Source organism: Acinonyx jubatus, chromosome A2 (genome assembly GCF_027475565.1).
Source record: "Acinonyx jubatus isolate Ajub_Pintada_27869175 chromosome A2, VMU_Ajub_asm_v1.0, whole genome shotgun sequence".
In the NCBI taxonomy this organism is placed as follows: Eukaryota; Metazoa; Chordata; class Mammalia; order Carnivora; family Felidae; genus Acinonyx; species Acinonyx jubatus.
Genome location: NC_069383.1, coordinates 86934531 through 86951783, shown reverse-complemented (window position 1 = coordinate 86951783; position 17253 = coordinate 86934531). Strand labels below are relative to the sequence as shown.

General features: G+C 37.3%; 1 protein-coding gene across 3 annotated transcripts in view; it reads left to right on the top strand.

Annotated features, from left to right (window-relative positions):
- RELN (reelin) overlaps positions 1-17253 on the top strand; it is a 579194-nt gene that overhangs the window by 300623 nt on the left and 261318 nt on the right. The window lies entirely within an intron of this gene.

The window sequence follows — 17253 nt, the reverse complement described above, 5'->3', positions numbered from 1 at the left end:
TAACCTGTCGAATACATCAACAGATGCATGAATTTGTTGGCAATTTGTTGTATTTTTGGTGACTGGGGAAATAGGTCTGTCGACCCAGACCTACCATCAATCTGTGTCATTTTAGAGAATATCTGAATGTGGATGTTCTGTGACATTAAATGTTTTTATATACACAACCAAAAGCTCAAGGTAAATTTGAAGCTCTAATGTAAGTAAACTTTCAAGTTGCAACCAAAATTCAAACAATGCTCAAGACTAGAAAGAAATGAAAAACACTAATTCAAAAAGATATATGCACCATGTTTATTGCAGTATTATTTATAATAAACAAGATATAGAAGTAACTAAGTGTCTATTAATAGGTGAAGGGATAAGGAAGGTGTGTCTTTGGAATATTGTGCAACCATAAAAAAGGATGAGATCTGGCCATTTGCAACAACCTGGTTGGAGCTAGAAGGTATTATGCTAAGGGAAATAAGTCAGATTGAGAAATATAAGTACCATGTGATGTCACACATTTGTGGAATCTAAAAAATAAAACACATGAATAAACATATCCTAAACAAATAAATATCAGAATCAGACTCTAAATACAGAGAACAAACTGATGGTTGCCAGAGGGAGGGGCAGAATGAACAAAATGGGTAAAGGGGAGTGGAGTATACAGGTTTCCAGTTATGGAATGGGCATAAAAGGCACAGCATAGGGAATATTGTCAATGATCCTATAATAGCATGTATGGTGACAGCTGGTAGTTATGCTTGTGGTGATTGGATCAGAACATATATAGAAGTTGCAACACTATGTTGTACACCTGAAATTAATGTAACATTGTATGCCAATTATATTCAAATTTAAAAATTAAAAACAGACTAGAACTCCATCCTCAGATGTCAGTATATGATATTCATTTCTGTTTTTCTTTATTTTCACTGTTCAATGAATATTAGGCAATAATCATTTTATTTATACAGTAAATTTAAAAGGGATATCGTCCTTCTCTTAAATAGCTTATAGTTTAGTAGAGGATATACAAAATGCATATTTTTAAAACCCTCCTAATCCAGGATAGAAATTCTTAATTCTAATAGAAGGGGTACAAATAACATGTATTGTAGTTCCAGAACAAGAAAGATGGCTCTGATGGGATTTTCTTAGAGAAAGTGGCCCTGGAACTGAGCATTGAAGATGTTATATAGATGGAGAGTGCTGGTGCTTAAATACTAGACGGAGGAACTTTTTGTGCCTTTTCTAGAAAGAAATATTGATCTAGATAGTATATAATAAAAATCAGAGTAGCCAGAATCATAAAGTCTCATAATTTATATGCCACCTAAGAAATAGTTTATCAATAAAATTTCACTTCCCTGGGAACATATCCTAAATACAAATTTCTTAAAGCAAATTGAAAATCTTTACTAAGAAAAGGCCAAAGAAACTCTCTAAGCACTGCTTGTGCCCAGGAAAAACTCTCTACTCCTCTTGACATTAGGGGTTTTTATATTCTATTAATATAGATGTTGTCAGATGATTTGTTTCTTTCAAGGCAAGTTTATTTCTGTCAAGCTAATTCATTGTCTTCAGTGAGTTTTCTTGATAGATACAAAATGTGACTTTTATGGGGTTCAAATTCTGTTGTTTTTGAAATCAATAAAACATGATTGATTTTGCTTCACCCATTTTCATGACTGATCTGATATATGCTTTCTTGACCCAAGTTATGGATTTTGTGTCCCTCTCACTTAACTTACGGTTTCTCCCACTTAAAAAAATTTTTTGTTAACTTTAAAAAGCCACGTACTTCTGTTTTCTATGAAATATATTTCAGAGTAATTTTACTTTATCTCTTATTGCCCACAGTCTCCTTCATGTAGCCTCTTTAAGGTTAAAAAAGCCCCAACTATGAACCTCTCATCATAGAGAGAGGATTTTGTTCGGCAAAAGGTGGCAGAGGTTCTGAGGTCAGGCCAGTCCAGTTTGACTCTTGAGCTCGTCACTGGCCAGCTGGGTACCTTGAGAAAAGCGAAAAGCTTCCTTTACGGCTAAGAGCCTGTTTCTTTGTCAGTAAAAAGTGAAATGAATACTGTTTTTACAACATTGTTTTAAAGTTTGATGAGCTGGAAAAGATCTGGCACCATGTCTAGTATTGTAGGTGCTCAGTACAAGTTAGTGCCTTCCCTTCTTCCCTTCTTCCCTTCTTCTCTCTTTCTTTCCCTACTCTTCTCTCTTTCCCTCCCTCTCTCTCTACCACCTCCCCTGCCCTCTTCCCCTACTTTCCTTCTTCTCTCTCCCTCTTTTTGTCCCTCCTTCCCTTTCTTCCTCCTGTGATATATTTGCACATTGTTCTCCTTGTCTCCTCTAAGCCCAGATATGACCCCAAATCATTATTATTTTTAAAATCTTCAACCAATTGAAGGACTTCAACCAAGTCCTCATGTATTCTATTATTGCATTTGGATGAAAAAAAACACATCAGAGTAAATATTTCTGTATTATATAATATATGGAACATATATTAATGATAATATATTTTAGTGGAATCATAGGGAATGGGGAAAAAAGAGGATATTAGCTGTCTCAAAATCCTTAAAAATAGACATAAATTCCCTAAAGGAAGAAACTAGCACTCAATAAAATTGGACATCCCAGTGAAATATGTCCAGTATAGTAACGATGCCCTACGTGCTTTTGGAACTTTATAAAGGCAGTTTTCACTGTCCTGAAATCTGTTTTCTCACAATATTGGCAATGTGAGTTTTGTTCTTTATGATCTTGTCTTTAATTCCCTCCACCCCACAGAATTAGAAATCCCTGGGCAACTCTGTGACAGTGTAGGAAGAAGAAAATCTTACTGCCAAGTCCGTAACTCTGTGTCTCTGCTGTACATCGCCACATACATACAGCAGGGTGTCCTCTGTGCTGCTTCTGGCCAAATTCCCATGACTACATACATCACCAAATAATTTGCCACTAGGGAAAAATGTACTGCTTGTGTAAGCATGTTCTTCCATGGGGTTTGGAAATCATTGTATGCAGTATTCAATTTGTAATTTTTAAGGACAAGCTGAAGGAAAAGTTAAGAAACTAGTTATGTCTGTGTAATGATCGAGAGAGAGATCAGTTTCAAAACCAATCACTCACAACTCCTTTGCTTCCATTAACTTCATTTAATAAAATCCCACTTGTTTTCACTCTATTACCTGTAGTTTGTGATACTCACATTTATTATCTCATGTAAAAATTACTGTACATAAAGGACAAGGAACATAAAACACTGTGACTATTGTTATGAATGAACATAACAGCCCACTTACTCTTCCAAGTGTTGGAGAGCAGTTGTGATAGAACCAAGAAACATTTTTTTAATTTTTTTTTAACGTTTATTTATTTTTGAGACACAGAGAGACAGAGCATGAATGGGGGAGGGTCAGAGAGAGGGAGACACAGAATCTGAACCAGGCTCCAGGCTCTGAGCTGTCAGCACAGAGCCCGACGCGGGGCTCGAACCCACGTACCGTGAGATCATGACCTGAGCTGAAGTCGGCCGCTTAACCAACTGAGCCACCCAGGCGCCCCCCAAGAAACTTTTTTAATATCAATTCAATACTGAATGTCCTGCCTGTCTACTTAGTTTAAATACTAAGTTTCATTTCAAAATTAATAAAGGTACTTGGCAAAAAGTCCAATAATATTAAAAAAATATTTAAAATTAAAAATAAACCTTCCTCCCACACTATAGCTGTATTCCCTTCCAACAGAAGCAGCAACTGTTAATGGTTTTTGCCAGTCCTTTCAGAAACTGTTTATGTTTACACAAGCATTGCAGTTATAAATTCTGGCCACAGACTGGGGTATCGGAGGAATAAAACTTTTTGTTGTTCTTTCATAACCCAACTTAATTTATTTTTATTGTCCTCCTTCTCCCAGTGGCTAAAACTTAATTTCAGTCGCCTTTGGCTAGGCCTCTCCCATTTTTCTGATGTTGTGACTAAGTTTCAGAGGACTTATTGGTGCAAAAGCAAGGGTGGTCTGAGGATGTACCTCCGGTCTCCAAGTCATCTATTCCTGCAGGTACCCAGGGAGCCTTCCTGTCTCATCTAGTCTTTGGTGGCTGGTCCACACAGACAGTTTGCACTTGTCCCAGCCATTCCTTCAGGGCATGGCCCTGTTTTGAGCCCTGCATGAGGGTGTGGAGACTGCTCTGCTGCTCCTGGACCTGGGCTGTGGGCATGTCCTTGATGTTGTGCTCTGGTTTGCCATCATGCCGCTAGAGTCGTTCCACCTCCCTGCAATGCAGAGCAGAAGAGTCCTGCTCTTTCCTCCCCAAATATCTCTAGGGAAGCAGCCCTGTATTTACTCTCTCAGTCACTTCTGAGTGCTTTGTTTGAATGAGAGCTGAGAAGTAAAGTTACAAATGAAGAGAAAAACAAAACCCCTTCATTGGAATATAGTGGTAGCTCAGGCTTATCGAGAGTGAGGCTTCTGTACTTCCACTTTGCCCTGATGTTGAACCACATGCAAATATACCTCTGAACCACGACAGTAGCTTCATTAGTTCAGATGTGCCATTGAACCCAAGGGGGTGAGAGCAACACCCATCTGTCAGCACTGCTGACAACTCTCCATTGTCATATCAAGTGTGTTCAAACGATTGTATTACTAGGATAAAAGAGATAGTAGTATCTTACTCACATAGAGGCAACCCTCCAACCCCTAAAAACAAGGAGGCGGGAAGAAAACCCGCATATAACTAAAGTTAGAAGAAATTAAAGACCTATAAATATGCTTTATCTCATTAACACTTCATTTAAGCATCTACTACTTGTACATCATCTTTCATAGTTCCTTTTTATAAATTAAACTAGTTTAGTATGATGTAAATACTGCCAGTATTTCATATGAATGGAGTACAGTCTTGATTTTTTTTTATTAAGAAGAATCATAGCTAATAGCCCTAGACTGGGAGCATTCCAGGTACCCATCAGCAGGAGAATGGATAAACAATGATATAGGGGCCCTTGGGTGGCTCAGTCGGTTAAGCCTCCAACTTCAGCTCAGGTCATAATCTCACGTTTCATGGGTTTGAGCCCCGCATTGGGCTCTGTGCTGACAGCTCAGAGCCTGGAGCTCAGATTCTGTGTCTCCCTCTCTCTCTGCCCCTCCCCTGCTTGTGCTCTGTCTCTCTCTCTCAAAAATAAATAAAATGTTAAAACAAACAGTGATATATCCATACAATGGAAATTCAGCAATAAAAAGGAATTAATTGTTCATAGTGGAAACAACATGGTTAAATCTCAAAAATATTATGTGGAAGGAAAGAAGCCAGACCCAAAATAGTTCTTACTATATGGTTCCACTTCTATGAAATCTAGAATAGGCAAATTATCTAAAGTGCTAGAAATTAGATCAGTGATTGTTTCTGGGATAGGGGATTGACAGAAGGGTGGGAGGAGCTTTCTGGGGGTGACGAATATGTTATATGTATCTTGAGGGGCGTGGGTTACATAGATGTGTGCACTTGTCAAAACTTGAGGTCTGTATATTTCACTGTGTGTGAATTTACCTCAGTTAAAAAATTCAATAATAATAAAAGCAATGAGAAAAAATAAGAAACATGAGACATTACTGATTCATAGCTTGCAGTTATCAAGAGTTCAGAGAGAGTTAAAGGAACTAGAAAGTGAATGATTTGTGGAAAATGATTTAAGTTTCCTTAAGAAGTGTCTTTATCCTCCAAGCAATTACAAAGTCAAGCAGGAATCCTTGTTTTGCTTAACAGATTATCCTTTTAATGCTTGTTTTGTGAAGATCACAGAAGGCATTTGGAGCTGTAATATCACCGGGCTCTGATGTTCTAGTGGGAAACTCGGGGCTGTTAGAAAACATGATGATAAATTGCAACTCAACGACAACAGATGTTTCCCCTCCAGCACAATAACAATAGCAGAGATGTCCTTTTCAGCAGAGATCAGGGAAGAACAGGAGTCAGTCCTCAAAAGATACATCTCAGATGAGTAAGTCGTCATGCCAACAGGGATATGAGACATCAGGAAGAAAGACACAAACGAAGTTGTCTCAGATCCTTTGGTACGTGGAGACCTCTGTCCATTGGTTTATCATACAGAAAGCCCCTCAACTTAGAGCTAAGGATTGCTTGAATCAAGAAGAGACTAGAATATTTCCATTTTTATCTCTAAAAGATCATACTGAAGGACCAGGGAAGCAGAGATCACAAATTCTGCTGCATCTGGTATTCTCTTGAAAGTACTAATTTAAAGCAGCATCTGGATGGCTCATTTGGTTGGGTGTCTGACTCTTGATCTCGGCTCAGGTCATGATTTCATGGTTCATGAGATGGAGCCCCAAGTCGGGCTCTGTGCTGGCAGTGAGGATTCTCTCTCCCTCTCTCTCTGCCCCTACCCCTACTCATGCTTGCTTTTTCAAAATAAATAAATAAACATTAAAAGAAAAGAAAATACTAATTTATTGGAACAGTTATTCTGAAATGGAGCAAAAACATGGGTGATTTGGCCTATTAAAGTTTATTTTCTTTGAGAAAAATAATTATGTGAACAAGGAATGTAAAAAGACTGAGGTTTTAGGATGAGGGGTGTAAGTTATTTCAGCTGGAGCTCAGTGATTAAAACAGCCGGTAAGAGAAAAGAAGTCAAGCAAATAGTAAAACTACCTCACAGTTCATTGGTATCTTGATTGCCCCATAAATAACAAAAGCAGAGAGGCCTCCATTTAGTAGCCAACTGTGAGAATCACAATGTAAGCGGTTTCCAGGAAATCAGAAAAAAAGTTAGACTGATGAATGGTGTCACCAGGAAGGAAACTGGATAAAAGCACATCCACTTTGCTCAGTGTCCAGCAGGCCCACAAGCAGTAAGGCTGGAAGCCCGTGCTGGGTGAAGGGGAGAACTGACCACAGACACCAGGGGCTCTACAGCACTGCTGAAGGATTTCCAGGGGATGTTTTTGGTCATGATGATCACTTACAAGACACATGACCTCATAAACTTACCCAATGTAACACAGAGCATAAACCTTACATTTCTTTTCAAGAGCCGGTGAGCAAGCGAGATCATGAATAGCTGAGAAAAGTCAGGCAAAATATATCTTTTCTCTGTTGACATACCTTTGCCAGAATCTCTAATATATCCATGCATTTGTGAGTTATGAAGTTATAATTTGATTTTTTTAGGGTTTAATGGTCCAATATTCTGTCCTTCCGTGCATCTTTCTCTACTTTTTCTCTTATTTCCTCCCTCTTGACTTCTCCACCTCTTCCCACTATCTCTCTTTCTTCTCTTTTGTTAATAAATTTTTTCTCTTATTACAAAACTCTCCTGTAACCCTCTTCTCCTGCCTCCTCCCCCCAACTCCTTCCTCTCCTTTTCTTACCATGATGTCATTGCTCTGGGGAAAAGCTTCATCTACAATAGAAAGGTTAACCAGGAGGTGTCCTACCAATAAAATAAGGTGTGAATCTTGAGGCTTATTATTTCCTTCTTTAATCTCTGCTTTACATGACAGAAGTAAGAGCTCACTCAATGGAATTAAATGTCAAGTACATTTGAAACAAGGGAGAAAATATTTCCTCAAGCAGCATGTAGTGGAATTCACCGTAGTAGGAGGTCAGAATATTTCGTGCAGTAGTAGGATATTAGAAGGGTTATTTTTAACCCAAATAATATTTGTCATTGTACCTGTTAACAAAGGAGAGATCAAAATTCAAAACTCCCTAGAGAAGTAAAAAGAGCTCTTTTACCTTCCTCAGTGAGAAGTAATGAGGATGAGCCATAAATGGGGTTTGTCATTTTCACATTTAGAGTATGTGTTAGCTTCTTAGAAAAAAAGGCATGGCGTTGTTGAAGGTGATATTATTCTCAGTCTTATAGAGTGAAGTTTCTTGCTGTTTTTCTAAAAATATTCTACATTTGCAAAGAGAATAGGATTTTTTAAAGCTTAATCTTTTCACAAGAAAGTAGTTATGCCGTCTTCATTATAAAACATTGTCTCTCTCTTTTTAATGTTATTTGTTGAGAGAGAGAGAGAGAGCAGGGGAGGGACAGAGAGAGGGAGAGAGAGAAAATCCCAAGCAGGCTCCATGCTCAGCACAGAGCCCAATGTGGGGCTCAGTCCCATGATCATGATATCACGACCTAAGCTGAAATCAGGAGTCGGATGCTTAACCGACTGAACCACTCAGGCACCCCAGAGTCTCTTTATTATAAAATATGGTCAAAAGTTGAATGTTCTGGTTGTTGAGGTTTGAGTGGAAAGTACACGGACCTCTGGTGTCTCCAGAAGAAGTCAGCTGACTGTCCAGCTACCAAAGGGCCCCAGAGGCCCATTTACTTTGGTGGATTCGCCAGTCCCTGATCCGGCCTTGCCTTGCAAACTCACACATCAGATTTTGTCAGACATGCATTGTGAGTGGTTCCTGGGGGAAGAGTCAGGTTATCCTTGGGTCAGGAAATTACAAGAGTTTTCTTTTCTTTTTCCATTTTGAAGTACTTTTTATAGTCAGTACAAATATTAAAATTATTTTAATATCTCCATTCATTATCTCCATTCAGAAACGCAGGTAAATGCACAATTCTGGTTTATAGAATGCCAGGTTGCTTCTTTGAGGCTGAGAGCCAGACACTGACTTTTTCAGGGACAGTAAATTATGGAGAGATAATCTGATGTCCTCAGTCTTGCGGACAAACGACATGTATCTCAAATGAGAATTTGATGATAACTGATTGTCAGTGAATTTCCAGGTGATTACCTTGTTTCAGCAGAATGCGTTGACGAAAGGCTGAGTGATTTCACTCTGATATAAAAAGAAAAATGAGCCATGTAATTAGACTACTCTTGAGAAAATAATATTTCAATTATTTATTTATTGTTATGAGGATGATGTCACCACCAGCCATTCATAAATCTCCTGTTGTGCGAAGGAACCCAATTTTCTCATTAATCCTCCTCCTCTTTCCTGTGTCCTAAAAGTCCTGTGTGAGTCACTGCATGGCTGAAGGGCCATTTCAGCCTCCTCTGTGCCTCCTGAATAGGTGCTTGGCATGTTTTCCAGCCTAATAATTTCTCAATCAGGATTGAAAACATAATTATACCTTCAGAAGTTTACTCTCTACAGCATAAATGCACCTCACATATAATTCTTTATCCCAGACAAAAACAGCCACCTAAGTAATAAAAAACAAAAATAGAGAATTGATACCAAAATAGCAAGTTTCAAATTGCCAAAGAGCTTGTTATAGTGAAAAACAGAACCGTGGTTCAAAGCATTTCTTTTATGTTTATGGTTTGGTCCTTGGTGTGTTGGTCAACAAGTACCTGCCTTTATATTTACTGCTTCTTTTATGTTTTGGTTAGTGAAAAAACAAATGTGATAGTGTGTGTGTGTGTGTGTGTGTGTAGTAATGAATTATCTAAGGTTGTACATAAGCAAAAGAAGATTGTATTTGATATGTACCTCAGTCCAGCGAATTCATTCTTGACATTTCCTATGAAGTCCATGACATTTTTCTTATTCTTGTACATTTTCATTAGCAAAACAAAATCCTTTTATTAAGTAAAAAAAAGACCTTTTAGAAAAAAGTTATCATAGCTTTTCAAAATAAATTCTGCCAGTAAAAAGAATGGCAAACATTTTTTTTGAGGCACATTGTTTTTTTATAGAATTAGAGTTCTTTCCTCTTACTGACTGAATTAGAGGGGCAGGGGAAGAATGTTGGACAAGGAGTCAGGGAACCTGAATTCTAGTACTGTTCTGTCATTTGTAAAATGAGGGGTGACGAGACTCAGTGATATTTCAGATGCCCTCTAACTCGAACGTGCAATGATCTGTAAACTCTAGTAATAGATAAGCTTCATGTGGAGCCTAAGCATGTGATAAATGGGCTCAGAGAGGGCTTAATAGATTCAGGCTTTGCATGGTCTTTGGGGATAGCAAGCATTTCCCTTAAAATGCCTTTTAATCATACTGTTCATGGTGGAATATATTTCGAGGTATGTGGTTCAGATCATGTGCCACAGTATTTATCAGACTCTTATGTTCTGTTTTTCATATTGGGAAAAAAGAAAATAAAAGGGGTAGTTTTCTTAGATTAAAGAAATATTCAGTATTACTTTAACTGTTAGGCAGAGAGGCAATTCATTTCTAATCCTTAGCCTGGGAGGTCACATTCCTTTTTAAATTGAAAAACAAGTCTGTTTAACTGGGATTATTTAAAACTTCCTTCTTCCCACCAATCGCTGAAGAATATGCTACCTAACTTTACAAAGCCCATCATTTCCCTCAGAAAATTCGATTGATAGGTCACAGTTTAAATGTTAGGAACAAAATACCTTTTAAAAAAATTTATTGAAGTATAACTGACATACAATATTATGTTGGTTTCGGGTGTACAACATAGGGATTCAACAATTCTATATATTACTCGATGCTCACCATGATAAGTGTAGTTATCATCTGTCCCCATACAACGTTATAACAGTATTGTTGACTATCTGTCCTATGCTGTAATTTTCATTTCCGTGACTTATTTATTTTATAATTAACTTTTTTTTTTTTTGCTCTGAGTCTGAAAAAAATTGCACTGCTCATCATCCAGCAAATTGAACCTCATTCAAGTTCTTAAGAACTTGTAGAACTTTTCTGTAAGGAAAGAGTGAGATTGCAGACTACTAATATTCTTCACAGAGAGCACACATAGGGGCTAAGTACCTAATTCTGCTCAACCAAGTTAAGTTGTTAGACACAGAGGCATTCTGAGAAAGAGAGATTTAAATCATGGGGTGATTCAGAAATTATTTCTCTTGGAATTTGGATGTTTGTTTACATCTGTAGGTTTTCAAAACTCACCTTCTCTCTCTGACATGGATCACTTTTTCTTCTGGGAAGCCATGAGCACTAGTTGCCCTTGGTACTAGCTAGTCTCCATCAGGATCATTATTTCATGATGAAATTATGGTTTATCTTTTCCTTTCTGATAATGGCATTCATATGCAAAGTGTTACAATGCTCAACTTTATAGAAAAAATATAAGGAAGGTCATGTTATAGATTCGCTCTTAGGAAAGTCACCTTGATGGACAACACAGATGATTAGGAACAGAATTGAACCCACTGCCAATAATCATGGAAACGGAAGAGGAGACAGGCTCAGATTGCTACACACTGAAAGGTCATGATGATGATTAGAGAAACCAGACTAAAGGCAATATGATTGATTGTTCCCTAGGGATCCATTCTTGGACCTCTTCTCTTCTCACGTTGTAATATCTTCCCCTCTCTCCTGACTCCCAGTAACATGCACTCCTGATTGCAGCCATATCTTAAAATGTCGTGTCAGTGACAATCTTCTTTCCCTGAAGTTCAGATACATACAACCATCGTCAACTGGTCATCTCTAGTTATGGGCAGAACCTGAGAGCAGTCAGAAGAGAATAATGAGAGTTTGAATACCATTTCTATAATTTATAAGGTGTATAGCCTTGGACAATCATTTAATATTTCTAAATCTCAATTTTAACATTCTCTAAACAGGGATTAAAAATGGAGGGAAGAGGTTTTATGTGAATTTATTGAGGTATTGTTTGTAGAGTTGCTAGTACCTGTCACTCTGTAAATGGTGCATGAGGCCTTCCATGAACTATTCTCACTTTCGAGCTCTATCCTCTACCACCCTTCCATAGGTACCAGTATGATTCCAGTCATACTAATGCACTGAAGTGGCAATTCTACTTCTGTGTCATTATCTTTTCCTTTTTTCATTATCATTTCTTTTCTGTGCTCCTTGTGCCCTATCACACCCTCACCTTTCTTCCTTGCTTGAATAACTCCTATTTCTCATTCAGGACCAGTTCTGGGGCCACCTCCCTTGGACACTTTTTCTTACTTCCTCAGTCTGGATCAGGTACCATCACAAGCAGTGCATACTCCTGTTACAAGGAGTGAGGAGCTCTGGAAAATGTTATGGGTGATGGAATTAGCAAGACCTGGGGCCAGATTGCAACTCTGTCACCTTCACAGCTGTGTGGCTTGAGCAAATGTTTACCTTCTCTGAAGCTCAGTTTTCTGATTAGTAAAATGAGGATGCTGATCACTATCTTACAGAGATGTTGAGAGACTTAAATGGGCTTTAGGATATCTGGCACATATAAGAAGGCACTAAATGGCTATCATTGCATTGGCACCCTACATCGTAATTGTGTGCTTGTTTCTCTGCTTCTTTTGTAGTGTAAACTCCTGAAAGAAAATGACATTGTTTTATTGGTCTTTGTACCATTAAATCTTGCCACAGTGCCTGTAGGTCCTTAACACAAGTTTGTTAATTACAAGAATGAATTAATGAATGATGAATGAATTAATAACACCATTGGCAGCTAAGAGTATGTTGGATTTGACCACCCAGAGGGATGGGCATTCATGATAAATTATAATAATTTCTCAGACTGTGAGAAATTCAAGCAAAGGGTATTTAAAAGACCTTGGCAGAACGTTGATGGATTTGTTCCATCAATCCTTATCGAAGCCATTGTTCTTCCAAATAGCAGCAACCCAGTGAGTAATTCTAAATACATGATAATTCTAAACCTTTAAGTTCAACAGGGTACCAACGCCTTTATAAATTTTATTTCAAGTTTCTGGATCTATAGCACAATGAAGAAGAAAAAGGTCTGGAAGGGTTGCTGAGCCAAATGAGGAGAAGGGCTGTTATCTGTTTGCTTTTTTGTGTTTACTGTTTTTTTTTAATTCCTGTTATTTTACACAATAAAAGCAGTTCTGCAAACACATCAAACATCTGTTGTCTAGTCACTGGTTCCTAATGCCAGGCTGTAGGCCATCTATGTTGGAATCATCTTTAAACAATATACAAGTATCTAGGCTGCAACCTGAATCCCATTTAATAAGAGCTATGGGGAAGCTATTATTTTTCTGTTATACAGTTTTGATTTGGAGACTGCTGATCAATATTTATAGATAGAATGATTGCTATGAGAATTCAGACATCAAGCCTCAGACTTCATATCAACATTGATACTTTTATCATTAATTTATCTTGTATTTTTATTTTATTAAACAAATTTTTTTAAGTGTATTTATTTATTTTTAAAAGAGAGACAGTGAGAGCAAGCAGGGGATAGGACAGAGAGGGAGAGAGAAAATCCCAAACAGGCTCTGCACCATCAGCACAGAGCCCGATTCAGGGCTCAAACTCATCAACCGCAAGATCATGACCTGAGCCAAAACCAAGAGTCGGATGCTCAACTGACTGAGCCACTCAGGGCCCCTATATTACAGTTTTAAAGTTGAATGGTGCCTGGGTGGCTCAGTTGGTTAAACGTCTGGTTTCAGTTCAGGTCATGGTCTCATGGTTCGTGAGTTTCAGCCCTGCATCAGGCTCTGTGCTGACAGCGCAGAGCTGGGAGCCTGCTTCAGATTCTGTGTCTCCCTGTCTCTCTGCCTCTTCCCCACTCATGCTCTGTCTCTCTCTGTCTCTCAAATATAAATAAACATTTAAAAAAACCTTAAAAAATAAAATTGAAGTATAGTTGACATATTTTATTAGTTTCAGGTGTACCTGAAACATTAGTTTCAGGTATTCAACATTTATGTATATTACAAAATGCTTCACGGTGATAACTGTAGTTATCATCTGTCACCATATAAAGATATTACAGTATTAATGACTGTATTCCCTATGCTGTTTGTTTTAGCCCCGTGACTTAGTTATTTTCTAACTAGGAGTTTGTACCTTTTAATTCCCTCCCCCACCCCATACCAACCTCCAGCTCTCTCTATTGATCTCTGTTTATTTGTTTGTTTCTATGTTTCTTTAGATTATACATATAAGTGAAATTATATGGTATTTGTTTTTCTCTGACTTATTTCCCTTACCATAATACCCTCTAGGTCCATCTGTGTTGTTGCAAATGGCAAGATTTCATTCTTTTTTATGGCTGAGTGATATTCTTCTCTCCCTCTCCTCTCCTCTCCTCTCCTCTCCTCTCCTCTCCTCTCCTCTCCTCTCCTCTCCTCTCCTCTCCGTGTGTGTGTGTGTGTGTGTGTGTGTGTGTGTGTGTGTGTGTATCACGTCTTCCTTATCCATTTATCTGTTGATGGGCAGTTAGGTTGCTCGTATATCTTTGCTATTGTAAATAATGCTGCAGTAAACATAGTGGTGCATTTATCTTTTTGAATTACTTTTTTTTCCTTTGGGCAAACATCCAGAGGTAGAATTACTGGTTCATGTGATACTCCTTTTTTTAATTTTTTGAGGAAACTCTATACTGTTTACTAGACTAATTTATATTTGCACCAACCAGTGCACAATGATTCTCTTTTCTCCACATCCTCACAAATGATTGTTATCTCTTGTCTTTTTGATTACCCATTCTGACAGGTGTGAGGGTAATATCTCTTTATGGTTTTGATTTGTAGTTGCCTGATGATTAGTGATGTTGAGAATATTTTCATATGTCTGTGGCCCTTTGATGTCTTCATTGGAAAACATGTCTATTTATATGCTCTGCCCATTTTTTAATTGGATTATTTAGATTTGGAGCATTGAGTTACATGAATTGTGTATATATTTTGTATAGTAACTCCTTATCAGATATATCACTTGCAAATTTCTTCCATTCAGTAGGGTGCCTTTTATTTTGTTGGTGGTTTCCTTTCCTGTACGAAAGCTTTTTAGCTTGATATAGTCCCAATAGTTTATTTTTGTTTTTGTTTTAGTTGTTGTTGTTGTTGTTTGTTTGGTTGGTTGGTTGGTTGGTTTTTTGCCCTTGTCTGAGCAGACAGATCCAAAAAAATACTGCCAAGACCCATGTCCAAGAGTTCACTGCCTATGTTTTCTTTTAGGACTTTTATTACTTCAGGTCTCATATTTAGGTCTTTAATCAGTTTTAAGTTTATTTTTGTATATGATGTGAGAAAGTGGTCCAGTTTCATTCTTTTACATATAGTTGTTCAGTTTTCCCAATGCATTTGTTAAAGAGGCTGTCTTTTTCCCATTGTGTATTCTTGCCCCCGTTGTCATAGATTAATTGACCATATAAGGATGAATTTATGTCTGGGCTTTCTATTCTATTCTGTTGATCTGTGTACTGTTTCTGTGCTAGTACCGTCCTGTTTTGATTACTACAATTTTGTCGTATATCTTGAAATTTGGGATTGTGATACTTTCATCTTTGTTCCTCTTCTTCAACATTGCTTTGCCTATTCGGTGGTCTTTGTGATTCCATATATATTTTGGGATTATTTTTTCTAGTTCTGTGAAAAATGCTATTGGTATTTTGATAGGGATTGAATTGAATCTATAGATTGCTTTGAGTAGTTATGTACATTTTAACAATACTTATTTTTCCAATTCATGAGCACAGTATATCTTTCCACTTATGGTGTCATCTTCAGTTGCTTTCATAAATGTTTTATAGTTTTCAGAGTACAATTCTTTTACCTCCTTGGTTAAATTTATTCCTAGGTATTTTATTCTTTTTTGATGCAATTGTAAATGGGATTGTTTTCTTAATTCTCTTTCTGCTAGTTTGTTATCAGTATATAGAAATGGATTGGGTTTCTTTATATTAATTTTATATCCTACAACTTTACTGAATTAATTTATTGGTAATAATAGTTTTCTGGTGGAGTCTTTAGGGTTTTCTATCCATAGTATCATGTTATCTGCAAATGGTGACATGTTACTTCTTCCTTACCAATTTGCGTGCCTTTTTTATTTTTCTTGTCTGATTACTGTGGGTAGGATTCCCAGCACTGTGTTGAATAAAAGTGGCAAGAGTGGGCATCCTTGTCTTGTTTTTGATCTTAGAGGAACTTCTTCCTTCTTTTCACCAACAGTGAAACTTTTAGTTTAGAGTTCGCTGGAGGAAAAGGGCAGATAGCCATTGTGAGAGTTGAACATTTAAAAAATTTTTCTCTGTCAAAGTTGATGTTTCTCTCAAGCCATTTCACAATGACTTGGAAGCCAAATAATCTTCATCTATCACTGAGTGAGACCCCCACTATAATTTTTGTGCTACTTGTCTGTACTCTTATCACAATCACACTCCTTGAAAAGATCAATGTACAGTTTAAAAATAGAGAAACAGTAGTAAGAAGTTCATGTAATAGGTTCTCTGGGGAAAAAAACCTAATATGCCAGTTCTGGATGAAAGTGGTGGAAATCTGTAGTAGTAGTAGTAGTAGTAGTAGTAGTAGTAGTAGTAGTAGAGATGATGATGATGATGATGATGATGATAATGGCTGACAGTTACACTACCACATCATGCTAGCTATGTGCCAGGTGCTATTCTAAGACCTCAAGCCTTAACAAAAGTTTTGTTTATGAAGTTGTCTTATATTTCTTTATTCCTTCAACAGATATTTGTGGAATACACCATGTCACACATAAAACAGGGAACCAGAGATATGTCTGTCACCTTTCTGAAGCTACTATTATGTTTCTTCTAAAGTCAAAGATTTTTTTCCAGAATTTTGCTTCACAGTAATCAAGAGAAGATTCAAAGCTCCTACTAAGATTTGTGATGCTATGAGATACTAGCATTTTAAACTTCATATCAGAAATTGTTTTCTGTTTATTCTTAAAAAAAAAATCAAAGTTTCTTGACTTTATTGATCTGCTTATAAACAGCTCAATGGAAGAGAAGAATACCAATTACTTAATCCAGGCAATTCACATGTAGGAAATACATTTATTTGCCAAGTTTTTATTTATTTACCATGCTTCTGCCCCTTGGCTTTATGGGATACCTGGTATCTTTTCACACTTTTGTCTTCTTCCTACTTGAGTGGGAGTTCCTACTCCCTCTTTTTCTGAAATTAACAAGTAGTTGAAAGGGCAGAATACAGTGATCTCAAGAACAGAGGGCATGCTGCCCTTTCCATGTTTGGCACCTAGAAAGTGAAAGTCTGAAAATGTCCTTTCTGCATGAAATACAGCTGTCAGGTGGTTTGAGGTTCAGACAGAGGAAACATAGATTATCCTTCCTACATGTTAGATATGTAATGATTGTATGTTGAAATGTCATGACGCAGGGCATTGTGTTACTATAAATATGCAAAGTCAAATCCAGAATATCCATACCTTCAATTTCAATTAAGTTATTTGCAAGATGAATATGTTAATTCAGTATCCAAAATTTGCTTGATTTAGAATTTGCATCTATTTTGGATTAATATACAGGTTAAATATAATCTGATTTCATTATTTTTAGCATG